General features: G+C 40.2%; 1 protein-coding gene and 1 non-coding gene across 4 annotated transcripts in view; both read left to right on the forward strand.

The window, feature by feature from the left end:
- CFDP1 (chromatin stabilizing protein CFDP1) overlaps window positions 1-21,153 on the forward strand; it is a 124,541-nt gene that overhangs the window by 61,644 nt on the left and 41,744 nt on the right. The gene's annotated exons all lie outside the window — the stretch shown is intronic.
- TRNAE-CUC (transfer RNA glutamic acid (anticodon CUC)) lies at window positions 15,978-16,050 on the forward strand. The gene has a single exon. It is a non-coding gene; the product is annotated as a tRNA-Glu (tRNA).

The raw sequence follows: 21,153 nt of genomic DNA on the forward strand, positions 1-21,153 counted from the left end.
TCAGTGGTTAAGTGTCTGCCTTCGGCTCAGGTCGTGATCCCGGGGTCCTGGGATCGAGCCCCGCATCGGGCTCCCTGCTCCGCAGGAAGCCTGCTTCTCCCTCTCCCACTCCCCCTGCTTGTATTCCCTCTCTCGCTGTGTCTCTCTCTGTCAAATAAATAAATAAAATCTTTAAAAAAAAAAAAAAAAGCTTGCAGGGCAGACAAGTGGCAACAGGACAAGCCCAGTAGTGACCCAGGACTGTCCTGTGTGACTCTCATCCCCTAATCTGTGGAGGTCATACACTGTAGGAACATGCAAGTCCTCGAGGCTAGTAAAAGGACCTCTGGGAAAGAAGAACTTCATTGAATACTTCGGTTTTTCTGAGCTTTCTTCATCTTATACAAATAACTTCCTGAAGGTATGGGTATTATTGGTCAAGACAGGCTCTTTGGCTGGTTTTTCTTAGGCCACACTTCCAGCGCCTGCCGTAGCTACATGCTGCAGAATAGGAGAAGGAAGGGAGCAAAGAAATAACAAAAGTTCTGAAAACAAATACAAGGAAACCGAGGGAACCAAAAAGGAAACAAACATGAGAAATTCAGACAGAAACCAGACGAGTAGAGAACGTGGCCGTGTGTTCAGAGTTCGTCTCTGCGGTATATTTATGGAGGGTGCAGGTGCCTTGGCAGTTGTATTGCGTATTGTAAACATTTTTTCATTCTGTGAGCTTTTCATATCATTGTCCCTTTCTAAGTGTTTTGTAATATCAGACCTAAGATTGTGTTTTGAAATGAGAATTAGAGTTCCTGCTGGCCCTCTTGTCCCAAAGCAGCAAACTCTGTAACACTGATAGCCGTTATCATTCTAGGGGGCATTTACAGGGACTTGAATCTGTGACTGAAACCCAGAATTTCATTGCTGTGGTTGGGTAGTGTTAAAGTGTACAGGGCCATATTTATATGAGGAGGTCATAAGCCCCAAGGCCATGGAAGCCAGTCTGCTTCGTTTACTTACCTCTGTATCAGCAGCACTTAGAACAGTTTATGTTAAAAATAGGCACTCAATAAATAGTTGTTGAATTAACAAATGTTGGTTATAGGAAGAAAATTGGGAAATGGGTGGCATGTTTGAAAGATAGCCAGAAATGTATCTTAACATTCAAGAAGTTGGATTAATACTAGCGACCATGTAGACCAGGAACTTCTATTTATTATTGCTTTTAAAAAAAGTTTTATATACAACCTTTCTTTTAAGATTTATTTATTTGAGAGAGAGATCACGCATGAGCGGGGGAGAGGCAGAGGGAGAGAATCCCAAGCAGACTCCCCATGAGCACGGAGCCCGACAAGGGGCTCGATCTCGCGACTCTGAGATCATGACGTGAGCTGAAATCAAGTCAGACATCTAACCAACTGAGCCACCCAGGCGCCCCCTTATATACAACTTTTAAACATTTTACCTATATCATTTCTGTGGTTTGTTTAATATTTAATTTGTTTACTGAAAATTAATGTTTAAATATTAAACATTAATTAAAATTTAATGTGGCTTGTTCTTTTAAACACTCTAAACAACTTAACAGATAAAGCATACAACTTATTACTATAGCTTGGCGGTAAACTGGTGCTAATTCCCAATCATCTTGATTTTGTGCAGCTAATAGAAAGGTAGAAGGGAGGGGATTTTGATCTGCTCTAGAAAAGTTATTATATCTGCTGTTTTTGTCTTTATCTTATGCTCCCTTTTGGCATTACTGAGTTGGAAGAAGAGAGCTCCTATTTTCTTGCCATATACAAAAACCCATTTTAGACCCTCTGGACATCCCATTTGTGATGCTAAATTATTTTTACAAAATTAGTTTGTTTCAGTTAGCCATGGTTATTTTCTTTTTGACGCTGTAGCTGTTGCAGTCTAATGGCTTTGTCTTTAAGCTGACCCCTTTGTCCTTTCTGCACAACTCGGACTGACTTAGGGATTCTTGCTTTCTTGCAGTGCTAGAAAGTGCCAGAACAGTCTTGATTGTTTTCTTGCCCCAAGACCTGGAGTCACCTCACCTGGATTAATATTAGAGGTCAAATCTGGCCTCAATGGAGCTCATGAGTGTTGGTGACCAGCAAAAGTGCTTGAAAACTGTTGTCATTAAACTAAGTGGTTAATCAGTCTAGCAGCAAGTGAGAGTTGCTGCTTCTCCAGTCCTCGGCAGCCTCAGTGTTCCATATCACCCTCTGCAGAGCTTTGCTATTTTGGAGCCAATGGTGTGAATTATTCTGTTAGTAAGAATCTGACCTTTTTTTCCCCTATTGCAGAAATGAAGCTTATGTGCACATGTGACCCTACATCAACTAATCTCAAACTTTATTATATGTCCTATAATTTTAATTTGCATAGCCCTATTCCCTATTACTGATTAGATTATCTGGTGGAGAGAGTGATTTCGTCTGCTATTAGAGTATGCTTTGATTTTCATCTAAATATGAAGTAGGTCTTAACCTTTCTTGGATCTCGAAGCCTTCGAAAATCAGATGAAAATTATGGATCTGCCTCCTAGAAAAATTACATATATGCACATACGTAAATTTGACATAGAACTTCAGAGAGTTCTTGACCATTCAGGACCTTCAGGGGAATGGGTAGCTGGTGAGAAGTTCCCATGGACTCCAGAAAAGAGAGATGGCTAATTATCTATTACAAAAGTCATTTACTGTGCTGGGTTGAGATTTCTCCCCTCCTTCACGCCCAAGCTCTCCCGTACCTCCCCATCCTGAAACCTTCTGTAAAGGTTTGAAATGGCCTACAGCTTTGCATTGGTGGCAGAATTGAGTTGGTATCCATCATGGGGCCCCAACAAATAGAATGTTGTGTGTATGGACAGTGTGTGCTGAAGTTGAGTGACAGTGGAGGTTATGAATTCCACACAACCAAAAGAATTGAAGAGAGAAGTAACTAGTAAATGAAAGATCCTAAGAATATCCAGAAGAGAGTGGGAAGATGCATATTTTCCCTGAATATAAGATGATAGATCAAACCAATTTCATTTAAACCTTAATAGACAGGATAATCCAGTAGCCTTAAGGCCTTGGTGACACCTTGATAACTGATAAGAATTACACGACCACACTACACACAACCTGATTTGTTCACGTTACTGGTAGAGTTAGTAGGTGGATATAATTCTACATGTGTAAATTGATCTTAAAAGAAAAATGGTTTGTGCTTTCTTTATCTGCCCGTACCATAAGAATCTTTTCAGCTCTCTTTTCCCCCAGGCTTCTCTTACTCATCTGATGCCAGGATTTAGAATTTATCCCACTACTTTGGCTCCAAGGAACTTGATTCACCACCCAGCTGTCTGACTCAACACCCATCAGGGGTTGAGACTGATTACATGCATTATTCTCTTCGGAGACTCCTCTAGCTCTTGCCCGCCTTCCACCCCAAAGTCCCCAAGTCTATGAAATAAAGCTGTATTGTAGTATAAGGACCTGTGTGTTTAGTTTCTGAAACGACATCCTTCCAGAAGCCATCTTTTATCTGATGTGTTAAGAAGTATGTGTGGGCAAGTCACAAAACAGGTATTCCAAGCTCTGTTGGGAGATGAACATGTGAAAAGGAGAAAGTATTCAAGATTTAGCCAAGTAGAAACTAGTTGTCTCTCAGGAGATTGTTTTCAGTTTTCTTTGGAGAGTAGCCATTAGCAATGCAAATGTGAGGTTTGGTTTGATAGCACAGTAAACAAAACATTGAAAACTTTAGATGGTACATACGAAACAATGGCACTCAGAGAAATTGACTTTGGTCAAGTAGACAGCAAAGCACATCCGTTTGGGGCCAGAGGTAGTTATCCTTTTGTTCTGAATTCAAACCACTTGTTTTGTTTTTGTTTTTAAGTAGGCGTCATGCCCAGTGTGGGGCTTGAACTCAGAACCCCGAGATCAAGAGTCTCATGCTCCACTGACTGAGCCAGCCAGGTGCCCCCAAAACCAGTTATTTTTAATGGTGCTGACTATGTCTCCAAATTTGTTTGGGGCTCTTACTCCTGGAGAAGGAGATAGGAAAATCAGAAAGTGAGCACTTGGATTAGTGCTAGGTGGAGGTGGCAATAGTCCATGAAGCTGCTTATAGGCTGCAGAGGCATGGAGTCTCGGGGAAGATTGGCTTAATGGTTTGCCAAACCCACGGCATAAGATTTTGGTGGTTTTGTTGTTGTCTTTTTTTTTCTTCTCCCTCTCTAAAAGTAAAAAATCGGTGTACAGACTAACTAAAAATCAGAACTTAATCCACTTCACTGCATATCACCCTCTGCAGAGCTTTGCTGTTTTGGAGCCAATGGTGTGAATTATTCTGTTAGTAAGAATCTGACCTTTTTTTCCCCTATTGCAGAAATGAAGCTTATGTGCACATGTGACCCTACAGCAGCTATTCTCAAACTTTTTCTTTTCAAGACCTCTTTGCAACTCTGTAACATTAATGAATGGGTTATAACTGTCATTTATAGTATAAGAAATTAAAACTGAAAACGGTTTCTTTTTAGTTAACAAAGATGTAATTATTGCAAGGTAGAATCTAGAAACTAAACAATCTTTCACTTACCTGCAATAAGAAGAGTCAAGACAGATGATGGGGGGTCTAAAATTGAGAGCAGTTTAAAATATTTATGAACTCGGGGCACCTGGGTGGCTCAGTCGGTTAAGCAGCTGCTTTCGGCTCAGGTCATGATCCCAGCGTCCTGGGATCAAGCCCCACATCAGGCTCCCTGCTCGGCGGGGAGCCTGCTTCTCCCTCTCTCACTCCCCCTGCTTGTGTTCCCTCTCTCGCTGTCTCTCTCTGTCAAATAAATAAATAAAATCTTTAAAAAAATAAAATAAAATATTTATGAATTCATTTTGAAATAACAATACTAAACCTATTACATGTTAACATAATATAAATAACTATATTTTCCCCCAGAAAATTAGTGAGGAGATTAGAACAGTAATCCCATTTATCTGTGGGGGTTACATTCCAAGACACCCAGTGGTACCTGAAACCACAGATAGTACCAAACCTTCTACGTACTATGTTTTGTCCTATACAGACATACTTATAATAAAGTTTAGTTTATTAATTAGGTACAGTAAGAGATTAACAACAATAACTAGTAATAGAACAATGGTAATAACACACTGTAGTAAAAGTTAACGTGAATGTGGTTTCTCTCCCAGACTATCTTATTGTACTGTTCCTTCCCTCTTCATGTGAGGATGTGAGATGATAAAATGCCTATGTGATGAGAGGAAGCGAGCGGAATGATGTAGGCGATGTGACGTAGTTTCAGGCTGCTCTTGACCTAGCTGTGGGGCAGGAGGAGGGTAATCTGCTGCTGGACTGTGATTGGCTGCGGGTAACTGAAACCATTGTGATTTTATCTTCTCATTGTCAAGCTTAAGATAGCTGGTTCTCAGATCTGCTTCTCTATTCAGTCTATTTTGATGTTATTTTGGTTGAATTATATGAAAAAAATCTAGCCTCACATAGGTATGTAGTTGCAGAGAAATTGACTTTGGTCAAGCAGACAGCAAAGCACATCCGTTTGGGGCCAGAGGTAGTTATCCTTTTGTTCTGAATTCAAACCACTTGTTTTGTTTTTGTTTTTAAGTAGGCTCCATGCCCAGTGTGGGGCTTGAACTCAGAACCAAAGGAAGTAGTATTCTAATAGTTGTTTAGATAATTTTGGACATCACTCTGTGATACTACACCAAAATATGAATGGTAGTGGTTTCTTTTTTTTTTTTAAGATTTATTTATTTGTGGGCGCCTGGGTGGCTCAGTTGGTTAAGCAACTGCTTTCGGCTCAGGTCATGATCCTGGAGTCCCTGGATCGAGTCCCGCATCGGGCTCCCTGCTCGGCAGGGAGCCTGCTTCTCCCTCTGACCCTCCCCCCTCTCATGTGCTCTCTCTCTCTCAAATAAATAAATAAAATCTTTAAAAAAAAAAAAAGATTTATTTATTTGTATGAGAGAGCATGTGCAAGGGATGGGGTAGGGGCAGAGGGAGAGGGAGAGAGAATCTCAAACCTATCCCACACTCAGTGTGGAGCCCAACACAGGGCTAGATCTCACGACCCCGAGATCACAACCTGAGCCAAAACCAAGAGTCAGACGTTTAACCAATTGTGCCACCCAGGTGTCCCTAACGGTGGTAGTTTCTTAAAGTTTGGTTGCAAAACAGGATCTGGGACTGCATCAGTAAACTTTTTGTACTATTATATCAAAGTCTTTGAAACTTGTACTTTGAATGAAATTTTTTTTTATCAATATACGTGATTTATAACACCATGCATTAGTCACTTGGAAAATACTAGCTTACTGGGTTATATAGATCTAATGTTGGCTAATTTCATTAACAAGCCACATTGATTAATACGCTGCCAATCTCATCAGAAAGCCTTTAAGTACTGGGAAGCTGTCCAACTCACAGTGGTAGATAGAAGTTTTCCAAAATGTGAAAGCTCAAAATTTATCATGGGCTGTAGTCGTTCTTGAAGTGACAGACTTCGTTCTTTTTTCAGAAATGAGAAAAGCTCTGCCAAATACCCAAGTGTCAATAATCGTAGTTTATCTGGAAAAAGCAGGTTATTTAGCTTGCATGAGTTGCTGAGTGTTGCACAAATGTTTTTCCTGGAGATCACCACACTAGGCAGAAGAGTGGCTTACTTCCCATTTTGTAAAACAATATTAAAAAGATACCTATTGGGGTGGCTCAGTTGGTTAAGCGACTGCCTTCGGCTCAGGTCATGATCCTGGTGTCCCCAGATCGAGTCCCGGCATCAGGCTCCCTGCTTGGCGGGGAGTCTGCTTCTCCCTCTGACCCTCCCCCCTCTCATACGTTCTCTCTCTTTCATTCTCTCTCTCATAAATAAATAAAATCTTTAGAAAAAAAAAGATACCTATTTAAAATTAAATTAGCCTCATTTTTAATAGAATTATATTTATTTAATTACAAATACAATTATATTTTAAATATGGTATATAAAATATTTATTTTACTTAATTTTTATTCTTTGTTCCTTTTTATAAAAATAAAGTTATTTTAGGAGCACCTGGCTGGCTCATTTGGTAGAGTATGTGATTCTTGATCTCAGGGTCATGAGTCCAAGCCCCACATTGGACATAGAGCTTACTTTGAAAAAAAGAAAAGTTATTTTAGAATAATTTCTTCAGAAAAGTTGCTAAAATGATGCAGAGTTCCCGTATACTTTTCACCCAGCTTCTCCTAAAGTTAACATCTTACATGACCAAGGAACTTTTGCTAAAATTAAGAGATTAACAGTGAGACAGAACTATTAACTGAATTCTAGACTTTACTCCAGTTTTCCCACGAGTGACCTTTTGCTCTTCCAGGATCCAATCCAGAATACCCATCGCATTTAGGCAGCTAATTTTTATTTATTTATTTTTTAAAGATTTTATTTATTTATTTGACAGAGAGAGAGAGCACAAGCAGTAGGAACGGTAGAGGGAGAAGCAGGCTCTCTGCTGAGCAGGGAGCCTGATGTGGGGCTCAATTCCAGGACCCTGGGATCATGACCTGAGCCGAAGGCAGACACTTAACTGACTAAGCCACCCAGGCGCCCTAGGCAGCCAATTTTTAAACTGCACTTTCTCCTTTTGCCCTACCATATTTAAGAACATAAATAAATTTTAGGTTTATAGAAGAATTGCAAAGATAAAAGTGTCATGTACCGTTCACCAGTTTCCCTCTTGCCTAACCACAGTGCATTTGTCCAAACTAACGGACCTCTGAGGCCACCATGATTTTATATCCTCATGAGGACACCTCCCCTGGAGATGTGTCGTAGGTTTTTCAGCATATCTGTCTGGGATCCTTGCAGTCAGGCAGACGAGGGCTTTGCATCCCACCCAGCCACGTCCTCCTGTGCCTCAGCTTCCTCCTCCCAGGTGGGCAAATGCAGTGCTGGAGGCAGGCGCCCAGCAAACTGCTGCTTCGTTCTTAAGTGAAATTGTCTTCCTTCTTCCCTCCCTCCTTCTCTCCTTCCTTTGCCTGGCAGTGAAGAATACTTTTGGCAAAATGTTGTGCTAAGGATACAGAGAAGAAAGAAAAAAGTCTGTCCTCAAAGGACTCAATTCCTAGTGGGAAAGGGATATATCTCTACAGGTAACTTTAAAACAAGTCATTCTTAATTGTTGATCTGAAGCAGTCATCTCTAGCCCACATAAAGAATCATTTGAGGACGCCTGGGTGGCTCAGTTGGTTAGGCGTCCAACTCTTGATTTCAGGTCAGGTCATGATCTCAGGGTCCAGGCTCCAGGCTCTGTGCTCAGTGACGAGTTTGCTTGAAGACTCTCGCTCTCCCTCTGCCCCTCCCCCGCCATGTGCTCGCACATGCGTGCTCTTTCTCTCTCTCAAATAAATAAATACCAAAAAAAAAAAAAAGAATCTTGGGGCACCTGGTGGCTCAGTTGGTTAAGCGTCTGCCTTCGGCTCAGGTCATGATCCCAGGGTGCTGGGATCGAGCCCTGCATCGGGTCCCTGCTCAGCAGAGAGCCTGCTTCTCCCTCTCCCTCTGCCCGTCCCCTTGCTTGTGGTCGCTCCCTCGTGGCTCTTTCTCAAATAAACAAATAAAATCTAAAAAAAAGAATCATTTGACTAGAGGTACCTGGCTGGCTCAGTCAGTAGGGTACGTGACTCTTGATCTCAGGGTTGTGAGTTCAAGCCCCACATTGGGTGTAAAGCTAACTTAAAGAAATAATAATAAAAATAAAATAGAAAGCTCATTTAAAAAAAGCAGAAGAATCATTTGGGTTGTGTACGTCCTGTGTGCTCTTTCCTCACAGATCAGCACAGTTCACTGCAGGGCTTCCACATACTACTTCTCACATAGGCCTGGATCTTGAAGGCAGATAGTCCAGTATTTCTTTGTGGGCCAGTATCTCCTTTCCACCAACTCTGCTGGATGTTCTTCTACCCTTCAGGTAGTGGTAGCAGGAATGCCTTGGCACTCTGGTCCTTCAACAAGCCTTGGGAGAGAATGATGGTAATAGTTATTTCATTTTACAGATAAACAGGTTTAGATAGGATTGTTAATTTGCTCAAAGTTTGTCTGACTACAAAGCTCAAAATCCACTATCTTAGGATGCTTTTTCTTTCTTTCTTTTTTTTTTTTAAGAGAGAGAGAGAGAGCAGGGGTGGGGGCCAGAGAGAGAGAGAATCCTAAGCAAGCTCCACACCCAGCGCAGAGCCTGACTCAGGACTCGATCTCAAGATCCTGAGATCATGACCTGAGCCAAAATCAGGAGTCGGATGTTTAACCAGGCCCCCCTAATGATGCTTTTCTAAGGAAAGGGAAGCCAGGAAGCAAAGACATGGTTGCTGGATATTTGCCATTCCTGATATAAGTGATAATTTTCCCTTTGGACATTTACCCCATCAGTTTTCTAAATGAATGGCTTTCGTGCTGTCTGGATTTTAAATATTCCTTGAGAAACAGGAATTACATGAAGGTTGTGATTCACATTTAACTTTTCTTGTGCTTAAGTATACTCCCAGTGAAAACCACTTAGTTCATTAAAGTAAGCAAGCTTATTTTTCTGTTAACTTTTCCTTTATGTTACAATAAAAAAATCTTTTATAATATTGGTATCATATAAACAGCTATTTCATTGGAGACATGATTGTATAGTTAAGATTCTTAGAATGGATGTTTATGGTAATTTCTGTGGAAATTCTTCTTTTAAACGCAAGAAGTAATTACAGCAGCGAGTATAAGCATTCTACTTCAATTATAAATAGTCTCTTCTGTTCTCAGAGACAGGCATAGAACAGAGATTCAATAAAATGATTAAAAGCTTTAAAATTGAAAAAAATTAGTTTAAAAACTTTGATAAATAATCTTTTTATTACTGTTATTTCTGTAATATCATGGTCCATTTATTTTTTTTCTTTTTTTTGCCCACCAATAATTAAACATTAGTGCCCAATCGTATTTCATTTATACTTCTGTCTACCCCACCATATTATTTATTATTTACTGATTGATTTTGAAGCAAATCCCAGAATATAATTCTGCTTATAAATATTTTAATACTTATCTCTAAAGGAAAAATATTTACCTATAAATATTATAATATTATATAAATATTTATATTTTAGTATGTATTTCTTCTTTAAGCACAGTTACCATATCACGCCTGAAAAAAAATTGTTTTCATAATATTGCCAAATATCCAGTCATTGTTGAATTGTCTGACTTGTCTTGTGTTTGGTTATTTTTCTAGAGTTTGTTTGAATCGGGATTCAGTAAGGCCCAGGCTTGGCAGTTGGTTGTTATATCTTAGTTCCTTTATAATCTTAAAATTTCCATTCCATCTCCTTTATTTTTACTTGAAATATATTTGTTGAAGAAAGTAGGTTGTTTGTCCTGTAGAGTTTCCCACATCCTAGATTTTGCTGGTTACATCCCCATAATAGAATTTAATACGTTTCTTTGGTCTCTCTGTTTCCTATAAGTTGGTATGTGTATCTAAAGATTTGATTAGGTTCCAATTATATATATAATTTTTATTTTCAAAACTGTATCAGAGTGCTATATAGGAGACATAATTCCTAGTTTTTTCTTTTTTTGATGTTAGTAGCTATTGATCCTAGATCCATTTGTGGTTGCAAAATGGTGACTGTCTTAATCTCTTCAAACTGATGTACTAGATTACTGGAGACTGGGTGGTTTATAAACAACAGTAATTTATTTCTCACAGTTCTGGAGGCTAGAAAGCCCAGGTTGAAGATCGATGTCTGGTGAGAGCCTGCTTTCTGGTTCTTGGCCTTTTACTGTTCTTACATGGCAGAAGGGGCAAGGGAGTTTTCTAGGATTTCTTTTTTAAGCATACTAATCCCATTTATGAGGATTCCACCCTCATATCCTATACACCGCCCAAAGGACCCACTTCCAGATACCATCACATTTTGGTTAGATTTCAACGTGAATTTTGGGGAGACAGGAGCATTCAGTCTGTAGCATTGACAGTCTAATTCTGTCATTCCTTCTTAATTTATTAGGTGTAATACTTCCATAAGTATAAACCTCTGTTTGGTTCCCAGTTCATATAGGAAAGATAAGATACATGCTTGATTCTTTGTTTTTATTTACCTGTTTTCAAAATGAGTTGTTCACTAACATGCTTCGGTAGTAGCCAATTAGTGTTTCTTATTGTGACCCTCGCTTCCATGTTATCTGGTATGTCAGAATATCCCAGGCCCATTTAGTACAAGTCCTGCCCCAGACCTGGTATCCGCTATCTAATGTAGGAGTCCTGGGGCCTTTTGGTGGGAAACATTATTTCAACACACTAGGGATAAGGAGTTGCTAGTTGCTACTGAGGAGGTCATTGTCACAAGGACTTCTCAGTACACAGAGCAAAGAACTTTGTTTTGTTTTTGATTTCCTCTAAAGACAATACTGCTACTTCCAGATCAAATTTAGGACTCTTTCTCTTTTTATTCTGGTATAATTAATGTACAGTGTTATATTAGTTTCAGATGTACAGTACAGTGATTTAGCAATTCTGGAAAATAGTATGGTGGTTCCTCAAATTTAAGACTCTTGAGTTACCTTACATCTGAAGCTTCTACCTTCCTAAACTGAGATCAAGCAAGAGGAATGATAGGATATCACATAAATACCCATTTGCTTTATTTCACAATATACAATGAAAGTCTCAGAATGACAGTACCAACACTACCATCACTGAGTGTGATTAGTACAAATGGATTAAGTTGGTTGGTTTGTTTTTGCAGTTCTTTTTGTCCTCAGGGTATATTTCAGTAGAAATGTAGAGTCAAAATCTAAGTCTCTTGGAATAGTATTTCTTTTTATAGTAATGCCACCAACTAGATACATATTGTTTATTTGTTTTGTTTTATTTTTTTCAGTGGGGGAGGGGCAGAGGGAGAGAGCATCCCAAGCCGACGCTGAGCATGGAGTCCGCGGGACTTGATCTCACAAACCTGAGATCATGATCTGAGCCAAAACCAAGAGTCGGATGCTTAACCGACTGAGCCACCCAGGTGCTCTCATTGGTTTTATCTTTTTAGGGATTGCTTTTGTTTCTACTTAAATTTTATTTTGTACTTACGCAAAATTGATAAAAACATTTTCAAATTAAAAAAAAAAACATTTTTGGGCGCCTGCGTGGCTCAGATGGTTAAGCGTCTGCCTTCAGCTCAGGTCATGATCTCAGGGTCCTGGGATCGAGTCCCACATCGGGCTCCCTGCTCCTTGGGAGCCTGCTTCTCCCTCTGCCTCTCTCTCTCTCTCATGAAAAAATAAATAAAATCTTAAAAAAAAAAAAAAAATAAAACATTTTCAAATAAGTTTAGCTTCTGTGTTCCCTCTACCTAGTCTCTCTTTATACCATAAGTAACCTCTTTTTAATATTTATCCTTCCAATAAAAAAAAGTTATATTTATCTCCCCTGACTTAGATTAACAGTGGTATACTATATATAGTTTTCTCTGCCTTGCTTTTTTCTTTTTTTTTTTTTTTAAAGATTTTTTATTTATTTATTTGAGAGAGAGAGAATGAGAGAGAGCACATGAGAGGGGGGAGGGTCAGAGGGAGAAGCAGACTTCCTGCTGAGCAGGGAGCCCGATGCGGGACTCGATCCAGGGACTCCAGGATCATGACCTGAGCCGAAGGCAGTTGCTTAACCAACTGAGCCACCCAGGCGCCCTGCCTTGCTTTTTTCTACTTAGTTTATATTCTAGAGATCACTTGATAGTAATACTTAGAGTTTCCTCATTCATTTCTTTTAACATGCAAACTGTTTCATTGTGTAAGTGTACCAGAGTTTACTCAGTTAGTTTTCTTTGATAAACATTTGAGTTGTTTCTAGTCTTTTGTTATTATAAAGAGTCCTGAAATGAATAATCTTATGCCAATGTGTTTTTGTGGTTTTTGGCCAGAATTTCAATGTGATTTAAAACTATCCTGGGGCGCCTGGGTGGCTCAGTCGTTAAGCGTCTGCCTTTGGCTCAGGTCATGATCCCAGGGTCCTGGGATCAAGCCCTGCATCGGGCTACCTGCTCTGTGGGGAGCCTGCTTCTCCCTCTCCTATTCCCCCTGCTTGTGTTCCCTCTCTAGCTGTGTCTCTGTCAAATAAATAAATAAAATCTTTAAAAAAGGGAGAGAGGTTGCAATAAATAATTATTCATTAGGGAAATGCAAATCAAACCACAGTCAGGTACCACTTTACACCCACTAGGATGACTATAATAAAAAGATGGTGGGGCGCCTGGGTAGCTCACTTGGTTAAGCGCCCAACTCTTGGTCTCAGCTCAGGTCTGGATCTCAATGTCATGGGTTTACGCCCCACATTGGGCTCCATGCTTGGCGTGGAGCCTACTTAAAAAAATAAAATAAAAAGATGGAAATAGCAAGTGTTGATGAGGGCATAGAAAAATTGCTGGTAGGGTGTAAAATAGTGTAACTGCTTTAGAAAAAATTTGGCAGTTCCTCAAGTAGTTAAACACAGATTTACCATATGATCCAAAAATTCTACTCCTAGGTAAATACCTAAGAAAAATAAAAACATATGTCCTCACAAAAACTTTTACACAAATGTTCATAACAACATTATTCATAGTAGTCAAAAACTAGAAACAACCCAATGTCTGTCAACTGAAGAACGGATAAACAAAATGTCCATTTATTCTGAAGGGTTTTCCAATACCAATAGCCATTTCTCTGATTCTCCAGACACCAACTGGGGGGTTCAACATTCCAATTCTGATACTAACTACTTGGAGTTAGCGTATACAGCATTAGTAAGTCTACAAGGGCTTAGTCCCACAAGACTACCTCACTTGAGACACCAGTCACAAGTCCTGGGCCATCCATACTTTTGACCAGTTATCTGTAAATTACAATCACAGTCCCCTCCTAAGATTTTATAATTGGCTAGAATGGTCACAGAACTCAGGAAGGCACTTTTCATTAAGTTTACCAGTTTATTATAAGGGATACAACTCCCGAACAGCCAGATGGAAGATATGCATAGGTGTTGGGGAGTGTGCATACAGAGCTTCAGGCTATCTCCAGGAACCCCACCCTCCCAGCACCTGGATGTGTTTACTAACCTAGAAATGCATCACATCTCACTTCCAGGTTTTTATAGAGCCTAATCTCAGCTCCCATTCCCCTTTCCTGAGGTCAGTGTGTGGACTAAATGTTTCAACACTGTAATCATTTGGTCTTTCTAGTGCCCAGCTCCATCCTGAGGCTCTATCTAGGGGCTCCACCTTAAGTGACCTCATTAGCATTAAACTCCCTGTGTGATCGAAAGGGGCTCTTAGTATGAAGAACAAAAGACACTCTTATGTGCAGGAAATTCAGGGTTTTAAGAGCTCTGTCCCAGGAACTGAGGACAGACCAGATATATTTCTCATTCTGCCACATCCATACACTGGAAGTAGAATATTATTCAGTTGTTTAAAAAAAAAAAAAAAAAAAAGGAATGAAGTACACTCAACATACTAGGAATAGAAGAGAACTTCCTCAAACTGATAAAGGTCACTTTATGAAAAACCAACTCACAACTAGCATCTTACTTAATCATGAAACATGTGGATGCTTTCCCAAGATAGGAACCAGGCAAGGATGTCCCCTCATGCCTTTCTTTTTCTTTTTTTTTTTTTTAAAGATTTTATTTATTTATTTGACAGAGAGAGAGAGCACAAGCAGGGTGAGTGGCAGGCAGAGGCAGAGGGAGAAGCAGGCTCCCCGCAGAGCAGGGGGAGCCCGACGCGGGACTCGATCCCAGGACCCCGGGACCATGACCTGAGCCGAAGGCAGTCGCCCACCCGACTGAGCCACCCAGGCGCCCCCCTCATGCCTTTCTGTTCAGCATTGTGCTAGAGGTTTTAGTCACAGCAATTACACAAGAAAACGAAATAACAGGCATCCAAATTGGAAAGGGAGAAGTTAAACTATATTCACAGATGACATGATCTTACATATAGAAATGTCTAAGCAATCCTCCAAAAAACTATGAGAATTAATAAACAAGTTCAGCAAGGCAGGATACAAGATCATTATGATGTGGAATGTTGGGGTCCAGCAGCGAATGGTCAAGAAAGAATTCTTGAGATGTTTTCAGTGCAAAAAAGATGGTTTTATTAAAGCACAGGGACAGGCCCTGTGGACAGAAAGAGCTGTGCTGGGATTGTGCAGAGTGACTGATTATATACTTTTAAGTTGTGAGGGAGTTAGAGCGTAAGTCTCTAAGGAATTTGGAAGCAAGGCTTTCAGGACCTTGAGGAGGAGCTAGCTGCTGTTAAGACTGGTTCATGAGACCTTTCAGACGGATATCACTGGGCCATATGTTTGAAGGATGATGGCTAACATATATCTTGGGGTGGTGGGGGGAGAGATAAAGGAAGTTTCCAAAGGGATTTTTAGATGTTAAATAAGACTTACAGCATCCTGGAGGTCGGGCTAATATCAAGCTAAGGTTGCTTTTCACCTCCAGTAAAGTATTAACATTGAGGCAGTTAAGCTTCTGGAGGAAGGTCACCCTGCTTGTCTCAAGAACTTGTCAGTGGGCTGGAAGTTGTAAGGAAATTTATTTTTTTTCTACATTTCTTTTGCCTTTTTCTCCACATCAATTATACAAAAATCAATTATATTTTGATAAAGTAGTAATAAACAATCCAAAGATGAAATTAAGATAATTTTACTTTAAAAGCGTTAAGAATAATATACTGGGAATAAATTTAATAGAAAATCTTTAAGACCTGTACATTGAAATCTCCAAAATACTGCAAAAGAGACTAGAAATCTAAATAGATGGAAAGACATCCACGTTCATGGGTTGGAAGACTTAATATGGTTAAATGGCAGTACTCCCAATATTGATGTACAGATTCAATGTGGTTCCTATTAGAATCCCAGGTGGCTTCTTTATAGAAATTGATAAGCTAATTCTGACATCATATGGAGGGGTGCCTGGCTGGCTCAGTTGGAAGAGCGTGCGACTCTCGATCTCAGGGTTGTGAGTTTGAGCCCCACGTTGGGTATAGAGATTACATACATACATACTTAAAAAATAAAATAAAATCAGGGATGCCTGGGTGGCTCAGTCGTTTAAGCATCTGCCTTCAGCTCAGGTCATGATCCCAGGGTCCTGGGATGGAGTCCTGCATTGACCTCCCTGCTCAGCGGGAAGCCTGCTTCTCCCTCTGCCTGCCACTCCCTCTGCTTGTGTTCTCTCTCTCTCTGACAAATAAATAAATAAAATCTTTAATAAAATAAAATCATATGGAAACTTAAGGGACTCAGAATAGCCAAAACTGTTTTGAAAAAGAACAAAGTTGGAGGATTCACATTTTTGGACTTCAGAACTTACTACAAAAGCTACAAGAATGAAGACAGTGTGGTACAGCATAAGAAAACACATCCAGAGTCGTGGAGTTGAATTGAGAGTTCAGAAATATGGGAGTCCCTCCTTATTCGTGGTTTCGTTTTCCGGGGTTTCAGTTACCTGTGGTCACTTATGGTCCGGAAGTAGATGATCCTCCTGATGTACCGTCAGAAGGTCAGTGGTAGTCGAGCGCTGGATCACAGTGTCTGTATCATTCACCTCACTTCCTCCCATCATGTAGGCCTTTTATCATCTCACATCATCACAAGAAGAGTAAATAAATACAGTACAATAAGGTATTTTGAGAGAGACACCACACTCATATGACTGTTATTAGTTATTGTTATCTCTTACTGTGCCTAATTTATAAATTAAACTTTATCATAGGTATACATGTATAAGCAAAAACATAACATATATGGGGTTCTATACTATCCTTGGTTTCAAGGATGGGGGGCTACTGTATGCCCTCACATCTATGGTCAGTTAATTTTTTCTAAATTTTTTTAAAAAGATGATTTATTTGAGAGAACGTGAGTGGGGTGTGGAACAAAGGGAGAGGGAGAAAGAATCTCAAGCAGACTCCCTGCTGAGCATGGAGCCTGATGTAGGGCTCGTTCTCACAACCCTGACGTCATAACCTGAGCCAAAACCAAGAATCTGATGCTCAACTGACTGAGCCACCCAGGCACCCCTATGGTCAGTTAATTTTTTTTTTAAGATTTTATTTATTTATTTGACAGAAAGAGCACAAGCAGGGGGAGCAGTGAGCAGAGGGAGAGGGAGAAGCAGGCTTCCCGCTGAGCAGAGAGCTCGACACGGGGCTCGATCCCAGGACCCTGAGATCATGACTTGAGCTGAAGGCAGACACTTTACCAACTGAGCCACCCAGTTGCCCCTGGTCAGTTAATTTTTGACCATGATGCCAAGACAATTGAGATGGTGTAGTGTCATCTTTCCAACAGACAGTACTGGGACAAGTAGATATCTCTTGTCCACACAAACAATGTTCATTGTAGCATCATTCATAATAGCCAAACGGTGGGAGCAATCCAGATGTCTATCAGCTGGTGAATGGATAAATAAACTGTGGTATAAAATCCATATGATGGAATATTATCTGGCCACAAAAAATGAGGTACTGATTTCATGCTATAACATAGATAAACCTCAGAAACCTTACGCTAAGTGAAAGAAGCCAGAAGGCCACATATATTATGATTCCACTTACATGGAATATCCAGAGTAAGCAAATCCATACAGAGAAAGTAGATTAGTAGTTGTCAGGGGCTGGAGAAGGTAAGGAATGGGGGCAGCTGGCTGCTAATGGTTACAGGGGGTTTTTTTTTCGGCAAGAGGAAGACCAAAAAAATGGAAATGTTCTAGTGATGGTTATACAGGTTTTGACTATACTAATAACCACTGAAATGTGCAGTTTAAAATAGAGTGCATTTTATGATGCACAAATATGTCTCTTTCAAAAAAAAAGCTTGCAGTAAATTACTACCTCATTAGTTTGGTTTAAGGTAAACCAAAAAGAAAAAAACAACTTGCAGTTTACTGGGGTTTTCCAGTTTTTCATGTTAAATCAACATTTCTTTCCCATTCAAGACAAGACAATGACCATCAATGCAGAGGCCAAGAAATTTTAGGCTTTGGGCTTAAATTTATTTTTGTTCTTACTTTTAAATTTATTTTGAAATAATTTTGGATTTACTGAAAAGTTGTAAAGATAGTACAAAGAGCTCCCATGAGCCCTTCATCCAACTTCCTCTAGTGTTAAAACATCTTACATAACCCTGGTACATTTATCAAAACTAAGAAATTAACATTGCTACAATGCTGTTAACTAGACGGCAGACTTTATATTCATAGTTCACCAGTTTTCTTACTAATGTCCTTTTTGTGTTCAGGATCCAAACTAGGATTCTACCTTGCAGTTAGTTGTCAGGTCGCCATAGACCCCTCTAATCTGACAGTTTCTCAGTCTTGATTTTTTTTTTTTTAAGATATTTTTAGGGGCACCTGGGTGGCTCAGACGGTTGGGCGTCTGCCTTCAGCTCGGGTCATGATCCCAGGGTCTTGGGATCAAGCCCTGCATCGGACTCCCTGCTCAGCGGGAAGCCTGCTTCTCCCTCTCCCACTCCCCCTGCTTGTGTTCCCTCTCTCGCTGTGTCTCTCTCTGTCAAATAAGTAAATAAAATCTTTTAAAAAAAAAACGGATTCAGGGGGCGCCTGGGTGGCTCAGTCGTTAAGCTTCTGCCTTCGGCTCAGGTCATGATCCTGGGGTCCTGGGATCGAGCCCCGCATTGGGCTCTCTGCTCAGCAGGAAGCCTGCTTCTCCCTCTTCTACTCCCCCTGCTTGTGTTCCCTCTCTCGCTGTGTCTCTCTCTGTCAAATAAATAAAATCTTTAAAAAAAAAAACAAAAAAAACGGATTCTAGTTACTGAGCTTGAGCTTGCAGAGTGTGTTGTGGCATCAACTACTTGCTTACTTGCTGTTTTGTGGGGAGGATAGATGAGAATGCCTTCATTTTCCCAAGGAAAGCGAAATCACTTTTCAGGAGCAGGGTGGGGAAGTCCTGATGACTGACTGGATTTCCAAATCTTTGTTAGGCAGCAAAATACTGCCAGATTTTGGATGGCATACTAATCTTTTTTGCAGGGGGTGTTGACTTTTGTTTTTTTTTTCTGAGTAGAAATTTTTAGAGTTATTTTGGAAAATCAAAGTATGCCTGGTGTAGAATATCTCGAAACTCAGTAGTTTATTCTTGCTTCTTTCACTCTACCTGTCCTTCTGGTACTATGTGCAGTAGAACAATTACTCTCAAAGAACTTTGGCAAATTAACATTCCTTTTTTTTTTTTTTTTAAGATTTATTTATTTATGTATTTGACAGAGAGAGACACAGTGAGAGAGGGAACACAAGCACGGGGAGTGGGAGAGGGAGAAGCAGGCTTCCCGCTGAGCGAGGAGCCCGATGCGGGGCTCGATCCCAGCACCCGGGATCATGACCTGAGCCGAAAGCAGACGCTTAACGACTGAGCCACCCAGGCGCCCCGCAATTTAACATTCCTGGTCCTTGGCCTATTTCATTTACATTTCACCAGAAGCTTTTATGTGGGAATTTAGGACATAATCTCACCTCCTTTCTGTTCACACTAGACGATAAGCACGGTATGTGCCCCACAGAATGTAAGCGAGGTGAGTCCTCATGGGCAATGTATTTGAACTGAACAGTTAACATTTGAACCATCACTTCATGCTGTTCACACTACCATCCAGTTCTTTTATTTTCTCTTAATGGACATGCAGATTTCTCCTTGGTTAGAGATGTGGAAGCTTCCAGACTTCATCTAAAAAGGACCTTGATTATTCCCTAGTGCAGCCTGAGAATACAGGCCAGACCAGGCAGGCCTTGTGGCAACTGGGATGAATTTAGGACCAAATAACACGTGTCTTAGATCAACATTTCTTGGGGCACTTGGGTAGCTCAGTCAGTTAAGCGTCCGACTCTTGATTTCAGGTCATGATCTCAGGTCAGGGTCATGAGATCGAGCCCTGCATCAGGCTCTGTCCCCAGCACAGAGTCTGCTTGAGATTCTCTCTCTCCCTCGCCCTCTGCCCCTATCCCTGTTCGGGTGGCTCTCTAAATTAATTGATTAGCTAATTAATTCATTTAAAAGTATTTAAAGAGGAAAGAAAGATCAACATTTTTCAAGATCTTAAGGTTCACTCAGTTAATTCCTTTTATTCCAGCTTCCACATTGGTCTACCTCAAACCAATCATGACAAGAAAACAAATGATCTTTTTTTTTTTTTTAAAGATTTTATTCATTTATTCATAAGAGACACAGAGAGAGAGAGGCAGAGGGAGAAGCAAGCTCCCCGCTGAGCAGGGAGCCCGATGCGGGACTTGATCCCAGGACCCTGGGGTCATGACCTGAGCCGAAGGCAGACGCTTAACCATCTGAGCCATTCAGGCGCCCCGAAAACAAATGATCTTAAACACCTGTCCACCACATTCTCTCACATGTTCTGGGGACATTTTACCTAAAAGGTATTGCTTTTGGGTTGTTCTTGAAGGTGATTATTCTAAAAATTTATTTTGAGTAGTCTTTCATTCAGCTTTCCTTTTTTTTTTTCTTACGTGAATACACTTTTTAAAAAAATTTTATTTATTTGAGAGAGAGAGAGCATGGGTGGTGGGGGGAGGAGGCAGAGGGGAAGGAGACTCCCCACTGAGCAGGGATCCTGGGACCCTGGGATCACAACCTCAGCCAAAGGCAGACACGTAATGGACTGAGCCACCCAGGCGTCCTGTGAATACACTTCTATAAAACATCTGAACATGAGCTGTTATAATAGAGTTGTTTGGTCTTATGACCCCTGTCTACTCATGAGAAAAATGTCAGGCAAATCTCAATTGGGGGATATTTTTTTAAAATACCAAGTACTACTATCAAGATCATCAAAAACAAGAAAAATCTGTAACAGCCAAAGGGAGCTTAAGAACAGATCGTAATAACTATGATGTGGTAACTTGGATGGGATCCTAAAGTACAAAGGTAAAATTATGGATTTTAATGAATAAAAATATATCATATTGGTTTATTAATTATAATAAATGTGCAATACTAAAATAGCATGTTAATATAGGGGGATTTAGTGTAGAGTATTTGGGAACTCTAGTATCTATACTTTTTATTCTGTACATTAAAATTGTTCTAAAAAAATAAAGTGTATTTAAAAAGTTAAAA

The sequence above is a fragment of the Leptonychotes weddellii genome, chromosome 16, assembly GCF_054177405.1.
Source record: "Leptonychotes weddellii isolate Sample4059 chromosome 16, ASM5417740v2, whole genome shotgun sequence".
Taxonomy (NCBI): Eukaryota; Metazoa; Chordata; class Mammalia; order Carnivora; family Phocidae; genus Leptonychotes; species Leptonychotes weddellii.